We start from the raw sequence: 21,188 nt of genomic DNA, 5'->3' as shown, positions 1-21,188 counted from the left end.
GACGGTTAGAGGGCCACTTTTTTTGAGGTGCGGGGTGGGCCACTTTTTTGAGATGAGGGGAGGGCCACTTTTTTTTAGGTGTCTGGGCCTATTTCTTGTCCCACTCCAACCCTGGTGGAAAATGAAAGAGGAAAAGGGAGTTTGCCTCGTTTTGACTCTTTCCTTGTCCACTCCGCCTGGTGGATCTTAAAAATGTCGTGCAGGGGACCCCACAGCATGTAAGCTCTAATGTTGGTGGCCCACTGAATGAAATTTCGTTTTTAAAATAAAATGACCCTGATTGGGGTTTTCCGTTCACCAAGCAGAGAAACGGGTGAAGCAAATTCCCACTCCATCAGAGGACACCTGAGCAAGATTGCAACAATGAGAGAAAACGGGGAGAGTTGGCCTTCACGTGTCTGTATCCCTTTAAAGCACCATCAGAATGAGGCTGTTAGTGTCTGTGGCATGCTCATGTGTGTGGACTTTTTGTGATATGCTGTTCCCAAATGTGAGTATCTGGTTCGTTTGGGCTACTAGGTGGCACTTGTGCAACCTGTAAGCCAAACATATTGCATTAGAGTCCAGGTAGGGGGAAATGGGATAGGAGGAGGGACACACAGCTTGTAGGTGTTGTTTGGTTATTTGGCTACCCATTGACTGCCCCTGGCCATGCTAAACCATATAGCCATTCTCACGCAGTTCCTGCCCCTACTCGCCCAAAACACCTCCCCAGGGGACCTCTTTGAGCTTGCTTTAATCAAGCCTTTCCAACAAACTTTGCACACAAAGACCCTGTCAGTGTTTTTTCAAATCAGTCTTCCGAAAGTTAATGGGTGTCATTACGAGTAAGCTGGTCTGGGTACCATCAGCTCTGGCATTTTTCCCGTACCGGCTTACTCCAAGTCTGCCGGTAGGGGCCTGAATTACCAGCATGTCCGACCTGCCGGGAGTTCAGGCCTTATCGGAAGAGAAATCACTGAAGCACTGGCACCGTTAGCAACAGTGCCAGCGCTTCAGTAGTTCCCATCACATGGAGTCCTATAAGACTCCATGGAATGGAAACTTACTGCTGTTGCTGGCACCCGTAATATGCCAGCAACACCGGGATATCAGGCGCGGGTAACAGTAAGGCTAGTCTGCCAGTAACCCGCCGGTAGCACCAGCCAGTTACCGTCAGACTCGTAATGAGGTCCATTGTGAACCCACTACTCGTAATAAAAACGTGTTAACCAGGTCTGCCATGAGCCACTCAATTTATAAGCACCATGCGTGTCCTGCACTGAAGTCCCTCTTAAAAACAAGCATTTGCAAAGCAAACCGATTTGGCTTGAGTAAAAGTATTAGGTATTTGCTGTTAGATGACCAGGTACACGTACACTGCTGGAAATGTACATTATTAAGTGTGGGATACCAGCAGGATGCCGGGCGAGGGTTTGGCAGGGATTTGGGTTTGCGCACAAAGGTTTTTTGTAATCCCCTGCATTAGAACATTTCCATTTCAGTAGATTCATTGATTAACACCTGTAAAATAACAGAAGAGGGGAGGAGTGTTGCCTATGATGGGTATACAAGGTGATTAACATTTAAATTTACAAAGCTTGCTTACATGTTTTCTGCAGAGTGCAACCCTATCAAGCATATTCACATGCATCCTGACCAGTCATTCAAGTGGTCTAGTGGGTAAGTCTCTCAACTTTTGTCCTTGAGGATGTGTGATCGAGTCCCTGCTTCGGCAAACAAAATCAAGCTAAAAACATTTATTTGTATTTAATTTTTATTAATGTGTTTTAACCTTACACATATAAAAATGTTTATATAATTTCATATTATTCAAAATATACATCAAAACCCTTGAAGGGTGCAAATGGTTTTCCGAGATCCGGGGAGACATATTTTGTCGGATCTGGGAAAATCCAGCCCAATGCTACCATCAATGACCAGTTAATACCACTATGGCAGTGCCTGGCAAGTGCCTCTCTCATGCCTACACAAAAGCCCAAACTGTTGGAATTGCTAATGCTTGTTTGTAAGTGCACTGTGTCAAGGGTACAATCATGAATCTCTTTTTATGTTGGAAATGAAAGGCAGTAGCAAATTCCACGTACTGAGGTCTGCTCAGGTTTTATTTGCTTCTCTTTTTGCATGAGTCACAGGATGCAGAGCAAGCACCGGCACTTGCTATCCCCTTTGACGTCATTAGCCTGTTATTCCACTCCCGTTAAACCAGTTATTTTGGTTAACTGCTATCCCTGAATCTAATGTAATGAAGCATCTAGGGCATGTCCTGCGGTATGCGTGGCACCTAATATCAGTTGAGTCATGTTGCTGCTTCCAGGTTGTCCAGGAGTGGTTGTGTCTTGGTGTTGTGCGGGCATCAGACCATACGTTGAGATCCCCTAGCATAGTGGGGGGGTGGGGTGGGTGACCAGGATGGCCACTAGGGAGTTGCTTAGAGCGTTAGCAAAGTTTCAGTTGTAGCCGGGAGGTCTGTAGAGGAGTAAGAAGTTATGGTTAAGCGAGGAGTTGTTGAGAAATTTCACTAGGAGGGATTTTCAGTCTGCGTTGCAGGTTTGTTCCGCTGAGTGTGAGATGTGAGGTATAATTTGTGGGGGATGGCGATCCTGCCTGCATTGCTGGTTCTGTTGTGCACAATTAGTATGTAGCCTGGGGGAACCCCTTGTGTGCGAACCAGGTTTCTGTGATGAAAAGGATGTCTGGGCTTTCAGAGGAAGTTAAGTCGTATATGTTGTGTTGGTTTTTGGTAACAGATATAGCGTTAATTAGGATGCATGAGATGTGGTTGGAAGGACGGGGTTGTTGGCCCCCGGAAGGGAGGTGATGGAGGACGGGAGAGAGGATCCCCTGCGCAGGGTTACAGTGTGAATAAGGGGAAGGATAGAGAGAGCAGAGAGGAGGAGAGGAGTGGTAGGAAGGGAGCGTTAGTTACGGGAAGGTGAGGTGTCTGTTGTTAGACGGGGGCGGGCTCTGAGCATTCTTTGAGTGTGTGTGAAGAGTGCTCATGATGCACTGTTCCTGAATGATGATTCAATGGTTCTGTGGAGAAGAAAGCTATGTTTCCAACATATAGCACTCTGAAATATAATGGTTTATAATAATCCACTGAATTACAGATGCCCGTTTTCTTGCCTCAGAGCTCCTGGCACGCCTACCAAATTCCTGATAGTGCCAAACATCTCTGCCCAGTTGTTGTCACAAGTTGTTGCGACAACTACGATGAATAAATACCTTGCTCTACAGTGATCATGGTACGAAGCAATGGGCTTACCTGTGTTAAGGTTGTTGACGGCCCTCATTCAGAATGTAGGTATTCGGCTGGTTTCTTCAGTCTTGTTGGAGGTGGTTGGCTAGTGGTGCCCCACTGCAAGTTGTCGGTAGGTGGTGAACTGGCACAAAACGTCCAAGGTGGCAGTGTTTTGGTGTTGTGGAAGTCCTGACTGTCAAGTGTTCGATTTTTAGTGTTCACCCATCAGGAGAAGGTTCGTCTTGGCAGCCGCTTCACCTGTGTGAATGTGATGGATGGTTTTGCTTTCCTGAGCAACGGTGGGCTTTGAGACTGTCGCCTAGTCGACTGGGCAAACAGCGTTCTCTGCTCTGCTCCGTTATGAGACCTTATGCAACCTCAAGGCTTCCTGAAGCAAAAGGAATAACCCGCATGACGGTGTTGTGAAATACAGAGCTACCTGAGGCTTCTGACTGTTGGTCAACAATGTGCCTGCTGACTCATTCCAGGTCATAACATCATTAACCCAATTGAAGACATGTATATCATGTTTTTTAAAAATCAATTCAAACATACATTTTTGTATTGATTAAATAAGTATTTTTAAGTGAGAGAGAAAAAGTTCCTTTCAACATCTACCCCTAGTGCAAAAACTCTTTTAAAATATCCTTCTCCCCGCTTCATCCGTAGGGCCGGCCTTAGCTCCAGCAGCACCCCGGGCAAAATATTTGGCACCCCTCGTCCTGCAAAGGCACGGGCAGCATCTACATGGGTGCTTTTCACTTAAATGACTTTGCGCCAGCCCCTGGCTTGGCTACAGGCAGAAGGCAGCACTCTGCCTTGATGTCCGAGTGCTAAGCACTGGACTCCGATCAGAAAGGGGTGCTACCAAGATCCTGTCGGATATCTTACCTGGGAGAGTAGATTATTTACATTTAAACATTCATTAGCGTGGCAGCAGCAAACATACAGTGGTACAAAAACCTGCACATGCAAGATCAATATATCCTATGATGACGAGCTTTCATAACGGTCATCCTGCCAAATATGGGCTGGCCCCACGACTGGGCCAGCTCAGCGAAGCTCTTCAAGGCTCCTTCGTGCTGCCTTGGCAGTGGTTCCCTAAGTAAAACCTGCCAGTGCCAGCACAGGAAGCTTTTCTGTCCCAAAGGACCAGGGATGGCCTAGGAAACTCACAGATCTGCTCCCAACCCCAGCTTCTGAAGAGTTGACATGACACTGAAAAGAAACAGAGAGCGTCTCATCCTGTTTGAAAGATGTCCAAAGTGGTACACATTTCTTGCAATGTACAGAAATGTTTTGTTAGTGTTAGTAGTGCGACCAATGAAAGCAGCACAGTCCAACTACCATTACTCGCTCAAAAGAATTTCTTGCTGAATCACAGACATGTTTCACATTTTAAATTGTGGGCATTCTTCTTAAAAATGCCCACAATTTAAAAAATGCATTTTGCATTTAAAAAATATCAGTTTTGAAGATATGGGCCCTGGGCCAAGGCTCCACCCTTCTCCTCTCCCAAGTAGGAGTAGTGTGGCCAACTTTACAAAATAGCTTCGCAGGACACTGTAGACGTGGTAGCATATCAGAAGTGAGCTGCAGTGTGTGCGGTTTCATATGGTGTCATTCGCGCCCCCTCCCCTCCCATCCACCTTTTTGGTAAGTTAGTGGTAGATGGCATTTTAACACATACACAGCACTCAACAAATGTAGGACAATTATTGATGGAGAAATCTGTTAGAACAGACAGCTTTATTTTTCATTTGATGGTCAACGCTTGCTCCCATTTTAGATTTAGGTTTAGGTTAGGTGTTTTTCCACCCTGCATTTTTAGTTTAATAAACACCCTTGAACTGTGATCACTTGTGTCTGTCTTTACTGTTGCCACCATGAGTTCCTTACATATGGTGTCAGCTGTGGGATGTGACTCAATTGAAACAAAGTGGGGAACCCTACAATTTAAAAAACGTAATCAGAGAGCCTCTAACCCTTCCATCGCCACCAAGGAATCTATAGTGTTTGATATCTGTAGCAGTATGGAAGCTATTATTCCTCCTCGGAAAAGAGGAATGATTCCTATGGATTTCGTTTTGATACCCCCTCCATGGTGCTACATCCGATTAGCCCCGAAATCTGGCTTGGCATGGAAGTTCAGGATAGATGTCGTAGTAGGCATTATTGATCCCGACTTCCGGGGAGACGTGAAGGTCCCATTTGAGGTACATCAAGGAGATCACATTGCTCAAGGTATTTTGGAAAGAGCTCTATTTCCTCAATTTAAAGAAAATTAACCAGATAAAACAGAGAGAGGTAACATAGGCTTTGGAGAAGCTGATAAATATCTTGACATCGAAGAAAGGAAGAAAGACGAACGTACCATCTATCCCGACCTGGCCTTTGCTCAGCGAAATGACCCAGCACTCGCTGAAGCTTTTTGACAAGCAATTCCGGAAAAAGAAGGCAGTCCCTTTTTCTTTTTAAAACGGTTACTCTACAGGAGAGAAACCTCCACCGAAGGTTTGGTAAAAACCCAATTATTAATACCTAAGAGTCATCGAAAGTTGTGCTAGAGATTGCGCATTCCCATCTTAATGGAGGGCATTTAGGACCATTTAAAACACAGGCGCACATTAGTGGAACATTTCATTGGCCGGGTATCCATGCCGATATAAAAACTTTCATCCAGACATGCGAAATATGCCAAAAGACCTGCACACACATCCCATTACCTGCACCTCTGAACCTGTTACCGATCATAGAAGTCCCCTTTCCTAGAATTGGCATGGACATAATAGGACCTCTACAGACATCGAAATTGGGCGATAAATATGTCCTATGGATCGTAGACTATGCAACTCGATTATACCGAGACATTCCCAATGCGAAATAAGACCACCCAGCAGATCCTTAAGTATCTTCTACCATATTTCTCCAGGGTTGGCTTTCCCAAAGAAATACTAACAGACCAAGGTTCAAATTTTATGAGTAAGCTTATGGCCGAAGTCAAAGAGCTACTACACATCACTACTTCTGTGTACCACCCACAAACTGATGGCTTGGTAGAAAGATTCAATAAGACCCTATGACTCATTTTACGGAAATTATTAGACAAGGACTGGAAGAACTGGGACTGGATGATCCCGTGGCCATTATTTGCCGTAATGAAAACCCCCCAAACTTCCACAGATTTTTCTCCCTTTCAGTTGCTCTACGGAAGAGAATCCAGAGATGTCTTGGACATGCTCCGAGAAACTTGGAAAGAACGCAGGAGGCCCCCATTCCAATATCACAAACCACCACTCGAATGCAAGAACACATGAAAATGGTCAGAGACTTATTTGTACTCATATGGGGAAGGCTCTGAGTCAACAAAAGGCAGTTTATGATAAAAAAGTAGATTTAAGATCATTCTCCATAGGACAGAAAGTACTGGTCCTCTTGCCCACCTCAGAAAACAAACTTGTCTCCAAGTGGCACAGACCTTATGAGATAATAGAACGGACAGGAACGTATAAAATACCCCAACCAGAGAGAAAACAGAAAGTTCCCTTATACCATATAAACCTCTTGAAATAATGGAAGGAGAACCCGTCAGTCACCCATGCCAAAGTAATAGCCTGTCTGGTTCCTGAGGACATAGACAACTTTGACTTAATTCCTTCCGAGTTGTCTGTTCAACAGCAAGAAGATCTAAAAGATGCAGTGATCATATTTCTGATGTATTCTCAGAGAAACAGGGAAGAGTAAAAGGCACATACCACTATATCAGAACACCTAAGCGTAAAGTGTTCATCTAAAGCCATATCGACTACCAGATGCCCATATACAGATAGAGATCGAGGAAGTCAACAAAATGTTGAAAGCCAATATCATTGAGTCCTCCTCAAGTTCATGGTTCTCTCCTATTGTGTTAGTCACTAAACCTGACCGTTCCTGGAGATTTAGCAGACTTCTGTCAAGTCAATACCATCTCGGACTTCAATGCCTATCCCATGCCACGCATCAACGGCCTAATTGATAAACTCGAAACAGCCACCTATCTCTCCACCCTAGATTTAACAAAAGGGTACTGGCAAGTTCCCGTATATGGGCCCAATAAGGAAAAATAAACAAGTTCTCAATGCCTCTAGGACTATTCCAGTTTAAAGTCCTCCACTTCGGCCTACACGGTGCACCGGCCACTTTCCAATGTCTAATGGATAGTATCCTACACCCCGACGTCAATTTCTGTGGAGCCTATATTTTCGAAATTGTCATTTATAGTAAAACTTAGGAAGACCATCTCTGCCACCTTTATACCATCATGAAAGTCCTCAGAAATGCGGGCCTAACTGCTAATTCAGTTAAGTGCAGATTGGCCCAGTTACCCGTAAATTATATTGGCTTCTTCGTAGGGAATGGGAACGTACAACCCCAACATGAAAAGGTAAAAGCCGTCTTAGATACACCAACCCCTAACACCAAAAGAGACCTTAGTGCCTTCCTCTGATTAATAGGGCAATACCATAGGTTTATCGGCAACTTTTTGGATAAAACAGCTTGGCTGACTGATCAACTTAAAAATGCCGACCCCAAAAACTTCATTGGAATGACGAAGACGAGATATGCTATAACATCCTGAAAAAATTCTTAAAGGTAGTCAACTTCTCAAAGGAGTTCATGTTACAGACAGATGCCTCCCTTAAAGGGTTAGGAGCCGTCCTGTCCCAAATTTGTGTCGGGCTGGAACATCCCATACTATACACTAGTCGCAAGTTATTCCCACGTGAAAAAAACGACTCTGTGATAGAACTGGAGGCCCTAGCCATCAAGTGGGCTATTATCCATCTCAGGTACTAGCTATTAGGACGAAGGTTCACTCACCCCTAGTTTGGATTAGCCAATGCAAAGATTCCAACCCTCAGGTCATGCAATGGTTTCTAGACCTGCAGCCCTATTGTTTCTTGGTTGAACACCAAAAACGAAAAGACCAGGGAAATGTAGATTTTCTTTCCCAGTTCCCCTGTGAAACAAATGTGGCTACATCGCATGGAGGAAGGGTATGTGAGAAACCTGAAGGTGTCTCCCTATCTAGTTCCAGGGGATCTGTCATCCCGGTAGCCAGGACACAGCCATCGCTTTTAGATCAATTTCCTGGGGGTGGACCAGTATGGGTGGATCACCTGGATGGGGGGGTCCTTGGGGAGTGGGAGTGGGACACTGACGGGTGAGACGTGGTATCCCCCTTCTTTGAACATCTTTCCCCCATCCTATCAGATAGGATATTCCAAAACACTGCTCCCCCCCTTTTCCGACAGGAACACTTTCACACAACACGAAAGACAACAGACTAACATTAGAACCATTTACCTGACATGCCCCAATACAAGGGTGAGGCAAAGTCAGGAAATTGACCAGAATCATACATAGAGCAGGGACATGGAGGCATTTCCCCATCCCCTTTTATTTTAATAAAACTATGACTCCCTCATGTCCGAGTCTCATTCTTGGCTTTCGCATATGGTCCGAAGTGGGATTGGGCTAAGGTGACACAAACTGGGGGACCCTTAGCTTTGAAAAACATAGCAACAGAGCTTCTGATCGATCAGTACCTACAGACCAATCCACTGGACATGATTTAAGTAGTAACTGTGAGGAGTGAATACAACCTGGAGACGAGTCTTAATACCAGCTGACCTGGTCGTAATACCCCATTCAGGCAATTACATCAGACTTTCCTCTAAGTCAGGCCCGGCGATATGGCCTGGACGTCTTAGCATGTATCATAGATCCTGACTATAGAGGTGAAATAAAAATCTTGATTCAGAACAGTGGGAAGGAGGCATATCAAGTAAAGGCTGGAGGGACAGTAGCCAGTAGCCAAAGCAGAGGAGGTTAAGACCACCGATAATACAGAGGGAGAGCAAAGGCTTTGGAGAAGCCGATGCAAATTGCCCAATTATATCAGAGGCAGTACCGTGAGGAGTCAGAAATGAGAGCTGGACACAAAGTTGTCATATTTTTAACCAAAGATGTTTATGAAAAGAAAAAGGGTTGGAAAAATGCCTCTCTGACTCTGTGCGAAAGGGGGGTTTCCCTACCTATAAACCAAAGACTAAGGGTTTTTCTGTGTCAGGAAGTAAATAACTAAAAAACCGTTCCTTGTGTCCAAAATGTCCTATCCTGACCCTCACTATAAACAAATGACAATGCGTAAGGAAAATATCTTCAACTGGCCAAATTAGTTCACAACCGAAATAAGTATAATTCCAACTACCATGTTCTCCAAGGTGGAAGCCCTTGGTTCCAGAGGGTATATCCCTGCCTCAGGATTCCTAATTATAAGAATTGTCACTTTTGTAAACAGTTCCTTGGTGTCTTCGTTGGACTCAAAAGATTCCTGTTTAGGCAACCAAGTCTTTAACAGTCTTTCTTTAATGCTACTGTCTCCTCTGTCAGGATAGCACTGTCTTGCCTTAACATCCAACTTTCCAGGGTTCAATCAATAAACGCCAATCTTTCCTTTAACATTTCTTGGGGCTTGCAAATTGCCTGGTTTATTCCCTGCCAGTTCCTTTATGCAACGACAACTGCCTGGTGTACTCTCCTGCCAGGACTCTTTCTGCAACACCAATTGCCTGATGTACTCGCCTGCCAGGTCTTCACTTGTGAGTTTCACTTGCCTGGTATACTTCTCTGCCGGGACTTTTAAATATCAATTGATTGCTGTCTTGCTGGTCAGGATTTCTCCTATACTTCACTCGCCTGGTATCTTTGCTTTACCAGGACTTGTTATATACTTCTCTGTCTCATCAATATTGTAGGTATGGCTCTCGGGTTCAGATATATACTTTTGGTAAGGTTTACATTTCAGATATTCACAGTTCATTGGGGTTTGCCTTTTTGCTTTTAGGTATTCAAACAAGCCTCTCATATTCACAAGGCTATAATGTTCAAAGTGCTGTTGGCCCGGTCGCTGCAACGCCCACGGTCTTTACTGGTTATGCCAGCTTTTCGATTTGCCGAGCGCCCAGGAGCTTCCTCGTAGCTCACAGCGGCTCCAAAGCACTTTACTCTCTGACTCGTCATCTCTCTTGTGGCAGTATCTTCTGTGCTGCCACACCGGTTCGTGATCTTCATGTTTGTGAACTTTTGAATTGTAGCCAACGTCTTCTCCTGTATCCGCCTCATCTCAGTACTTGGGGATTTCTGAGAGTTGAAGTTCATAGATGTTGTTAAACACATGGCATTTGAATTGTTCCTTTTAATGCTTTTACCTAAAGGAACTTAACTTTAGAAGAAAAAGGTGTTATGTTTGAGCAGTGTGAGTTGGTGTTATGGTTGCGTGTTTGGCCATAAAAATATGAAGAGGGTTCACTTCTCCTAGCAGTGGGAACATCTGACAGTATGCCGCAAGGGTCTGGAGCATCAATGGGTCTCCTCATGGAAAAAGGTCTTAGGTATTAGGGATCTTCGTTATGAGAAAGGGGGAGATACTGCGTCTCGTTCAGTGAGGTCATGACATCTACCCGGTAGCTGTCTCCTCCCATGTCATCCTCCCTCATAAAGCCGTCCCCAGGGTCCGGAACATGTAGCGACGGCCATCCCCAGGCCACATGGTAGGAGGTCACCACGGGGGAATACGTGATGACTCCACTGAATTAATCCAAGTACCACCCAAAGCCCTTGGGGAGGAAGCAGAGATTATTACAGACTTGGTATTCAACCAATGGAATGATTCCTTGCTTGCAGAAGCTTTCCTTCATGTGTTATCTGAAGAGAAGGGCAGAAAGAAAGGGGGGGGGGGATTTTTTTTAATAAAGTCTGGAATACTCTATAGGAGTGACCTTAGTCCCGATGGTAATTCCAGATGTCAGATATTGGTACCCAAAAGCCACAAAAGTATGGTATTAGAAACTGTTCACTCCCATTTAACGTGTGGTCACGTAGGAACAGCCAAGACACAGGTACAAATATTAAGCTGTTTCTGGTGGCCAGGAATCTATGCCGAGGTGAAAAACATTGTGCTTACCTGTGCCCCTCCAGCTCCATTACAACCTTTACCAATCACTGATGTGCTGTTTTCTTGCATAGGCATGGACATAGTTTGCCCCTTCAACCATCAAAATTACGGAACAGATATATATTGGTAATTATGAATTATGGATTATGCAACTCGATATCCTAAAGCATGACCCTTTATGCAATAATACAACCAAACAATTCCTCAAACACTTGATCCCATTTTTCTCGTGAGTTGGGTTCCCGAAGGAGATCCTAACGGACAAGGCAGCTACCTTCATGAGTCGACCCATGGCGGAGGAGAAGGAAACCCTGCACATAAACCTCTTAGGACTTTCACTTACTATCCACAAACTGACGAGTCAGTGGAACGATTCAATAAAACCCGGAAGCATGCCCTAAACAAGTTAATGGAGGCAGACAGCAAAAACAGGGATCTCATGACAGTTTGGGCTCTTTGTGCTCTGCGAAAACACAATCCTCAACAGGCTTCTCTACATTCGAATGATTATATGGCAGAGAGCCACGTGATGTCCTTAACATGTTATGGGAGACTTGGAAACAGCAGGAGAAAGCCACCTTGCCCCTTTCCCAATATACACAACGGTAAAAGGAACATATGCTACTGTCAGGACAATGGTTCAAGCTCACATGGTCAAGGCCCAAGAAAATCAAAAGATCTACCATGATAAGAAAGCTTTGCTTAGATGCTTATCCATTGGACAAAAAGTTCTCGCCCTCCTTCCATCCTCTGAGAATAAAGATGTTGTCCAAATGGAACGGTCCTTAGGAGGTGATAGAGCAAACAGGGCCATATGATTATCAGGTCTTCAAATCAATAGAAGAATTAAGACCCATATCTATCAAGTAAACCTCCTCAAGGAGTGGAGAGATGATCCTGTTGAGAAAACTACAGTAATATTGACTAGTTTATTGACTGGAGAATCAGATATAAACATCTTGATTTCTTCCCACCTATCCCAAAAATCAGAGAGAAGATGTCTTTTGATCTGAGCCAGGAAGAGTGCAATGGGTTTTTCACTACATCCGTATACCCCCAGGAAAAAAGGACCGTTTAAAAACCTACTGAATCCCAGAAGCCAGAAAATGGATAGTCATAAAAGGTGCAAAATATGCTGAGATCTGACATCATTGAACCATATCAGACCCCTTGGTCCTCTCCGATAGTACTTGTTGCCAAGTCAGATCAATCGTGGAGGTTTTGCATTGATGTCAGGAGGCTGAACGCAGTTTCCCAATTTGACAGAACCCCTATGCCAAGGATAGGCGATCTAATTGATCAATTGGGAATCGCTGTCTCTGATGGTTCTGTTGTACACAATTAGTGTGTAGCCTGGGGAAACCCTTGTGTGCAAACCAGGTTTCTGTGATGAAAAGAATGTCTGGGCTTTCAGAGGAAATTAAGTCGTAATTGTTGTGTCCGTTTTTGCCAACAGATATGGCATTAATTTGGATGCATGAGATTTGGTTGGAAGGACAGGGTTGTTGGCCCCCCAGAAAGGAGGTGATAGAGGGCAGGAGAGAGGATCCCCTGGAGTAGGCCCTGTGGAGGGGTACAGTGTGAATAAGGGGAGGATAGAGGGAGCAGCGAGGGGGAGAGGACTGGTAGGAGGGGGGGCCGATTGTTTACGAGAAGGTGAGGTGTCTGTTGTTAAGTGGGGGCGGGCTCTGAGCATTCTTTGAGTGTGTGAGAAGAGTGCTCATGATGTACTGTTCCTGAATCATGATTCAATGGTTCTATGGAGAAGAAAGCTATGTTTCCAACATATAGCACTCTGAAATATAATGGTTTACAATAATCCACTGAATTATAGTTGCCGGTTTTCTTGCCTCAGAGCTCCTGCCATGCCTACCAAATTCCTGACAATGCCAAACATTTCTGTCCAGTTGTTGTCACAAGTTGTTGCGACAACTACGATGAATAAATACCTTGCTCCACAGTGATCATGGTACGAAGCAATGGACTTACCTGTGTTAAGGGTGACGGCTGCCCTCGTTCAGAATGTAGGTATTCGGCTGGTTTCTTCAGTCTTGTTGGAGGTGGTCGGTTGGTGGTGAACTGGCACAAAACGTACAAGGTGGCAGTGGTTAGGTGTTGTGGAATGCCTGACTGCCCGTGTTCGACTTTTAGTGTTCACCCATCGGGAGAATGTTCGTCTTGGCAGCTACTTCACCTGTGTGAATGTGATGGATGGTTTTGCTTTTGTGAGCGGCGCAGGGCTTTTAGACTGTCACTTAGTCAACTGTGCAAACTGCATTCTCTGCTCCGTCATGAGACCGTATGCAACCTCAATGCTTCCTGAAGCAAAGGGAAAAACCCACATGATGGTGTTGTGAAATACAGAGCTGCCTAAGGCGTCTAACTGTCAACAATTTGCCGGGTGACTCATTCCAGGTCATAAAATCATAAACTCAAGTGAAGACATGTATATGATGTTTTTTTACATCAATTGAAACATACATTTTAGTATTTATTTAATAAGTATTTTTAAGTGGGAGAGAAAGAGTTCCTTTCAACATCTATCCCTAGTGCAGAAACAAATATCTTTCTGCCGGCTTCATCCGTAGGGCCGGCCTTGGCTCTATCAACACCCCGGGCAAAACATTTGGCACCCCCGTCCTGCAAAGGCACGGGAAGCATCTACATGGGTGCTTTTCAATTAAATGCGGTTGTGCCAGCCCCTGGCTTGCGAGGGCTTAAGCCTCCCACTTTGAGGAGGCTGCAGGCAGAAGGCAGCACTCTGCCTTGATGTCCGAGTGCTAAGCACTCTGACATCAAGGGAAAGGGGTGCTACCAAGATCCTGTCGGATTTCGTACCTGGGAAAGCAGATTATTTACATTTAAATATTCATCAAAGTGGCAGCAGCAAACATACAGTGGTAGAGGACAAAAACCTGCACCTGCAAGATCAATATATCCTATGATGACGAGCTTTCAAAATGGTCACCTGCCAATTGTGGGCTGGCCCCACCACTGGGCCAGCTCAGCAAAGCTCTTCAAGGCTCCTTCGGGCTTCCTTGGCAGTGTCGCTCTATGGAAAAGCTCTCAGGGCCAGCACAGGAAGCATTTCTGTCCTAAAGGACCAGGGATGGCCCAGGAAACTCCAAGATCTGCTCCCAAGCCCAGCTTCAGAAGGCTTGGCATGACACTGAAAATAAACAAAGAGCCTCTCATCCTGTTTGAAAGCTGTCCAAATTGGTATACATTTTTTTTCTTCTTAGGGTTAGTAGTGTGACCAATGAAAGCAGCACAGTCCAACTACCATTGTGGGCATTCTTATTAAAAATGGCCACAATTTAAAATTTGACACGTGCATTTTGCATTTAAAAAATGTCGGTTTTGAAGATATGGGCCATGAGCCAAGGCTCCACCGTTCTCCTCCCCCAAGTAGGAGTAGTGTGGCCAACTTTACAAAATATCTTTGCAGGACACTTTAGACGTGGTAGCATATCAGAAGTGAGCTGCAGTGCGTGTGGTTTCATATGGTGTCATTCGCGCCCCCTCCCCTACCATCCACTTCTTTGGTAAGTTAGTGACAGATGGCATTTTAAAACATACACAGCACACAACAAATGTAGGACCATTATTGATGCAGAAATCTGTTACAACAGACAGCTTTATTTTTCATTTGATGATCAACGCTTGCTCCCATCTTAGATTTAGGTTGGGTGTTTTTTCACCCTGCATTTTCAGGTTAATAACACCCTTGAACTGTGATCACTTGTGTCTGTCTTTACTGTAGCCACGACAGGTTCCTTACATATGGTGTCAGCTATGGGATGTGACTCAATTGAAACAAATTGGGGAACCCTACATTTTAAAAAACTTAGTCAGAGAGCCTCTAACACTTCCATCACCACCAATGAATCAATAGGGTTTGAAATCTGTAGCAGTAGGGAAGCTATTATTCCCCCTGGGAAAAGAGGAATGATTCCTACGTATTTCGTTTTGATACCCCCTCTGGGTTGTTACATCCGATTAGCCCCAAAATCTGGCTTAACATGGAAGGTCGGGATAGATGTTTTAGCAGGCATTATTGATCTCGACTTCCAGGGAGACGTGAAGGTTCTCTTACAGAATCATGGTGTAGTCCCTTTTGAGGTACCTCAAGGAGATCAGATTGATCCGGGTATTTTGGAAAGAGCTCTATTTCCTCAATTTAAAGAAAGTAAACCAGATAACACAGAGAGGGGTAACTTAGGCTTTGGGGAAGCCGATAAATAACTTGACATGGAAGAAAGGAAGAAAGACCAACCTACCATCTATCCCGACCTGGCCTTTGCCCAGCAAAATGACCCAACACTCGCTGAAGCTTTTTGACAAGCAATTCCAGAAGTGTAACGCTGAGAGGCAGAGAGAAACGCTGGACTCCTTGAAAGTGTAAGGCCTTCTCAGCCTGTGTACCTGCACTTGGGCACGTTTTGGGATCCCTTTCTGTATAAACAGTAATAACAACAATAGAACTGCTATAACATCTAATTACTGAGAAGATACTACATTAAGGGGCCGATTCATTGAACAAACGTGCGCTGAAAATTCATGCGCAAGCAGGCGCAAGGGAGCGCAAGCGTGAGAAACGCAGCGCACGAGCACACGTGCGATTCAAGGAAGACGCTGCGCGTGTTTCCCACTGTCCGTGCGTCCAATCCAGCCATGGCGCACGCAGGCATACACGGCGTGCGCTACGCGCACAGCAAAAGCACACATAGCGCGGCACACACAACCAAAGTGGGCGGAACAGTGGGTGTAACACGCGGAATGGGGAACAACGCATGAAAAAGAAGGCGTAACTGGGGAAGTACTGTAGGGAACTACACGGAACGCCCACACGCACGCGAACAACCCGTATTCATGGATCCGAATACGGGAAACCCGCGCACGGCAAAAGACGCGCACAGGCGTCAACGCGTCCGCCACACGAAGGCAGGCGGAAGCGTCCCCGCGCACAGCATAAAAGTGCGCCCAAACAACAAATGCGTATATACAGCTACGATGAATGCCCCATTTGTCGCAGCACTGATCGTGGGACACCGCAGGAGGAGGAGAATAGCCAGGGCACGCATTTTCGCACCACGGACAAGCCTTTTTGGGATGCCTGACGACCAGGTCTATAGCAGGTATAGGTTTCCACCCCATATCATCCTAGACCTGGTCAGGGAGTGGGAAGATGACCTTACATCCCCCACCCTTTGCTTCCAAGAATTGAGCCCCTTGGAGAAGCTGCTTAATGTCCTGCATTTTTTGGCCACTGGGTCATTTCAGCGGACCACTGCCATAGTGGGGGGGGTCTCACAGGCCACGCAGTCACGCTGCCTACACCAGGTACTGGCAATCATGACAGCGCGCCCCTTAGTCCGCAGGCACATATACATGCCCAGAACACCCGCAGAAAGGCAGGCCGTTGTCCTGGATTTTTTCAGGGTGGCACACTTCCCCAAAGTACTCGGTGCCATAGATTGCACCCATGTGGCCCTACGTCCACCTAGGGCCACTGAGCACATCTACCGAAACCGCAAGCACTGGCATTCCATCAATGTACAGGTGGTATGCGATGCAAAGGGAATCATCACCTCTGTCTATGCAAACTACCCTGGCTCCACCCATGACAGTTTCATATACAGAATGTCCGCCCTGAGCCGGGCCCTGGAAGCTGGGCAGCATGGCGACACATGGCTCCTAGGTCAGTACAAATGCCCTTGCACATGCATGCAAGTCACACACAGACAAATATCCAAACCCTAATAATCTCAACTATTATCACCTCCCCAGGGGACAGTGCCTACCCTCTGAGCAACCACATGATGACGCCAATCCGGAACCCCACCACACCACCCCAGGTAAGATACAACGCCGCCCATATTGCAACCAGGGCCATAGTGGACCGCACATTCGGAGTGCTCAAGTCACGTTTCCGCTCCCTTGACCGCTCTGGTGGGCAACTACTCTATGCACCACCAGTAGTGTGCAGGATCATTGTGGCAGCATGTGTCCTGCACAATGTTGCAACACGGCAGGGCGTCCCGGTGGACATGGTTGTGCCCCCACATCCCCAACCACAGGCACAGGCGCTGCCCATGGGAGGGGACAGGGCACGTGGCGAGGAAGCCCGGACCCAGCTTGTGGCCACATTTTTCACCTAAACTCCCACCCCTGCGGAGTGCACACAGGCCTGGCAAATACCAGGTGACAATCGATGATGACAAAGAGACAGTCAACTGTCACAACCCTACCACCCTGAGATAGTTGCCATGGAAATGCCACATCGTCTGCATCCCTAGCTACTTAAACACAAGCTATCCTGTGTGACCAAAAGGCACACATATGACATATGACATGATATGGCCTATACACAAGTATTTCAAGGTGCGATGAGGCAGGGAGGGGGGAACAAGGGAAGACAGACAACGGTACTACTAGGCTAGGTGTCATTGAGATTGTGCAAGTGCAGGGGTAGGGGGAAGGGAAAAGTGCAAGGGGAAGGGGGGGAGTGCAGTACAGGGGAAGTAGCCCAAAAAAAATATACATAGGTCGGCTGGTGGCAACTGCAAAGGTAAGTGCAGACAAGTGCTGGGAAGGGTGGGCTGTAGGGATAGAGAGACAGTACCGCAGTGCAGGGGTTGCCAGGGAGGCAGTGCAAGTGGAGAGTGGCTGGGCCAGGGACCGAGGTCGGTGAGAGTGGCCCAGTTGCAGCTCCAGTGCAGTTCCAGTGAAGAATTCTGCAAGGGAGAGGCAGAGAGAAAGCAGAAGCAAAGAGGAAGGTCTTGAGGTGCTTCCAGAACTGGAGATGGTTCCCCTCAAGTTCAAGTGAGGCAGGAAGGCTGTTCCAGAGGGAGGGCCCTGCCGCAGAGAGAGATCTACCCCCAGCTAGTTGCTCTGAGAAGCGGATGACCCTGACATGCAAGGTGTGCATCACACACACCTGCAAAACAGGCCATGGCCATCACTGTCATGTCACTCAAACCCTCCCAAACCACAACATGACATGGCAAGCAATACCCATACACCAACACAGTAACGATAAGGTACACATTGCCATGTCCTAAATGTACAGTGGCATCAGACAATGATGCCTGACCCGGAATCAGATGAAATGACTGACCAACAAAATTTCCCACCCAAAAAAAGTCATTTCCAAATGCATTACAAGAGTCATAGACGTAACATAACAATGAATGCCTGTCTACATGCACATTGTGCATTGCAAAATCAACACTGCAGCTCATGTGTGCAGTGTCCTACTCCTGCAACACACTGCTCAGCGCACAGCACAGTGAACAGCCATTGTGTGTGATGCACACCCTGAGCATCACATCTAAGTGACAGACCACATCAAACAGCAAATTAGGCATGTACAGGATCCATAATCGGTCACAGAACAGGTGCTGCAGGGACACAGTGGCCACCAGAAGGCAAACAGTGTACACGTGGATATGCAAGGGTGGGAGTACGTGTAGTGCATCCGAGTGCAAGTGTGTGGTTCTGCAAGGACATGCACTCCACATATGCATGTGCACTCAAGTGACCATTAGTGTTCTCTACACATCACATGTGAACATTCACCATGTGTACACCCCAGCATGTCAAACCACAACTATCCCCTCGCACCTGAAAGGTAAACACAACACATGAACAGGCATTGATCAGCAGAACACAACATGTACATAGGATACCACCATTACAATGTCAGAGTTCCCATCACACTGCAGGGCAAGGCAACTATCAACAACAACCCCCCCCCTCCCTCACAAATGACCACGACCCACTGAACAACTGCACCTGGGTCATGGAGCCTTCAAACCTCAATTCACCTGGCCACAGGATCACCTTTACCCTTTGTCACCATCTCCCACCTTGTGTGTAAAAAGGTGCCTGCACCCTCATAATCAATGTCCAAAATCACAAAATCCAAGCCAGAAAAACAAACCAGAACACCCTCCAGTAGATGACTTGACGTAGCAGTACCTCACAAAGGCCATGTACTACCACAATGATGCAACAACCAAGGTAGCACAGCAAAACAATGTCACGACAGGATGTGAAACATGTGTGGTACATGACATAGGATGATGCACCATGAACGGATGTGTACTGTCACAGGTCCCCTGTACAGGCGCGGGAGTGTCACGAAACAACCACCCCCACCATGTCCCGGGTGCCTGCAAGGTCAAACTCACACAGGCCCCTGAGACCCTGGTGGGGAAGGAGGTTCAGGGATATGCAGTCGGGACAGGTGTTGACACACTGGATGACTGCAATGAGTGGCAGGAAAGGGGAGGAGGAATGACACATGAAACTAGGGAATGCACGAAAATGTACTACCTGCATGAACACATACACAATCCAAACAAACTTGGACATCATTGTCATGGCCTTCTGTAGTCCAGGCTCAGCAGTGGTATGAACCAACCACCCCCTCTAGGGTTTTGGCGCCTGCAAGTTCGGGGCTTACACAGGCATCCGCAACCCCAGCGGGGAAAGAGGGTCAGGGAACGTTGCTTGGATAGGTACGGGAAGCAGGAACACTGGGTAGAGGGTACAGGGTTCAAAATTGCATAGGATCACGGGTGATTAGGGAGAAAAAACATACCAAATTGAACCACACATACATCCATGCATTAGTACACTCCCCAGCAAGCCTATGCAGAGCAGTTCGAAAGAAAAACAACAAGATACTTAGCTCTGGTTTTGAGTGCTGGCCTTCTGCCTGCGCACTCTCAGGTCCGGTTACAGGAGCACTGCAATGCTGCAAAAAGAGCCACAGTCAACAACCTGTACGTGCCAATTACACAAAAACACAACACCAAACATGCCCCATAGCAACAAACTACTCTACAAACAGACAATCTGGTGTAGATGCTTCGTACCCATATATAACATCACCCCTGTGACGGGTCATACACAGTCAATGCAGTAAGTCAGCCGCTGGTGGGTGCGTGGCAAATGGAACACCAATGTGTCACAATTCACACAACATGCAATGTTCCCTGGGTAAGCAGACAGACACATATAGCAAGCCATGACTTCAGAGCAAGTTGCGTACCACCATGACCGAAACAAAGTTGGCAGTGCATTTACCATAAAGTACATGGAAAAGACATGCACTGCACCCGAGTATGTCCCTTGCTGTATGTCCCTGTGAGCTGCCCCTTTCCATGTCTCGGAAGGCTACATGGTTGATACAAGTGCCTCAATGGACCTTGGTGTACCGGAGGGTATGTGTCACTGCCCCTGCATGTGTCCCAGACAACCCTACTATCAACAGCCATCAGTCCACCAACACATCTGAGCTGCATTGTGTGCTTCAACACCAATATTCGTCTAAGCTCACCCTCAGTGCTGTGACTAAGCCTGCATGTGCAACTCGCCTGGTGCAAGCTTTGCAGTGTCGTGGCCCCCCTGTGCTGCTCACCTTGCCTGGAGTTCCTTGGAACATGTCAGCAGTTCTAGGATGTGGGTCTGCAATCCCTGTGCCTCTGCTTGTGCACACATGTGCATGTGGGCACCAACAAACGGGTCCAGAATTCCGTCGTCCAATGGCCCATGTCTGCTGGCAAAGGTGCTCTGGAGGCTCATCCCCCTGCAGAAAGGGCATGAAACACATGATTAATGCTTCAAAGTCATCTATGTGTGTCTCATCAGGCATCTCATTACTTGACCATGTCAGAGAGTCACATCACAAATCACACCATCAGTCTGTCTTTCACATCCAAAGTGTGGAACACTATCTACAGCATGAATTGCAACAAGCACGTGTACAGGAAAGATATGAAACATACTACACAATGCATAGCAATCAATGTACACATTAATCATGACACACCCCATCTAGCAAAAGCTGAACAGTGGACAATAACACCAAAATCATCCACACTAGGGGTGTCAACACAAGTCACTCAGCACCAGACATGCCACAGATATGACAGT

General features: G+C 46.4%; 1 protein-coding gene across 1 annotated transcript in view; it reads right to left on the bottom strand.

Moving 5' to 3' along the window:
* The window catches only part of LOC138488409 (serine racemase-like), a 227,582-nt gene extending 214,087 nt beyond the window's left edge, over nt 1-13,495 (bottom strand). Inside the window, exon 1 of the mRNA XM_069615349.1 lies at nt 13,233-13,495. The gene's annotated coding sequence lies outside the window, so the exon portion shown is untranslated. The remainder of the gene's footprint in view (nt 1-13,232) is intronic.
* Nucleotides 13,496-21,188: the final 7,693 nt, after the last annotated feature.

The sequence above is a fragment of the Ambystoma mexicanum genome, chromosome 9 (genome assembly GCF_040938575.1).
Source record: "Ambystoma mexicanum isolate Mex_15411 chromosome 9, UKY_AmexF1_1, whole genome shotgun sequence".
NCBI lineage: Eukaryota > Metazoa > Chordata > Amphibia > Caudata > Ambystomatidae > Ambystoma > Ambystoma mexicanum.
This window is presented reverse-complemented; position numbering and strand designations above follow the sequence as displayed.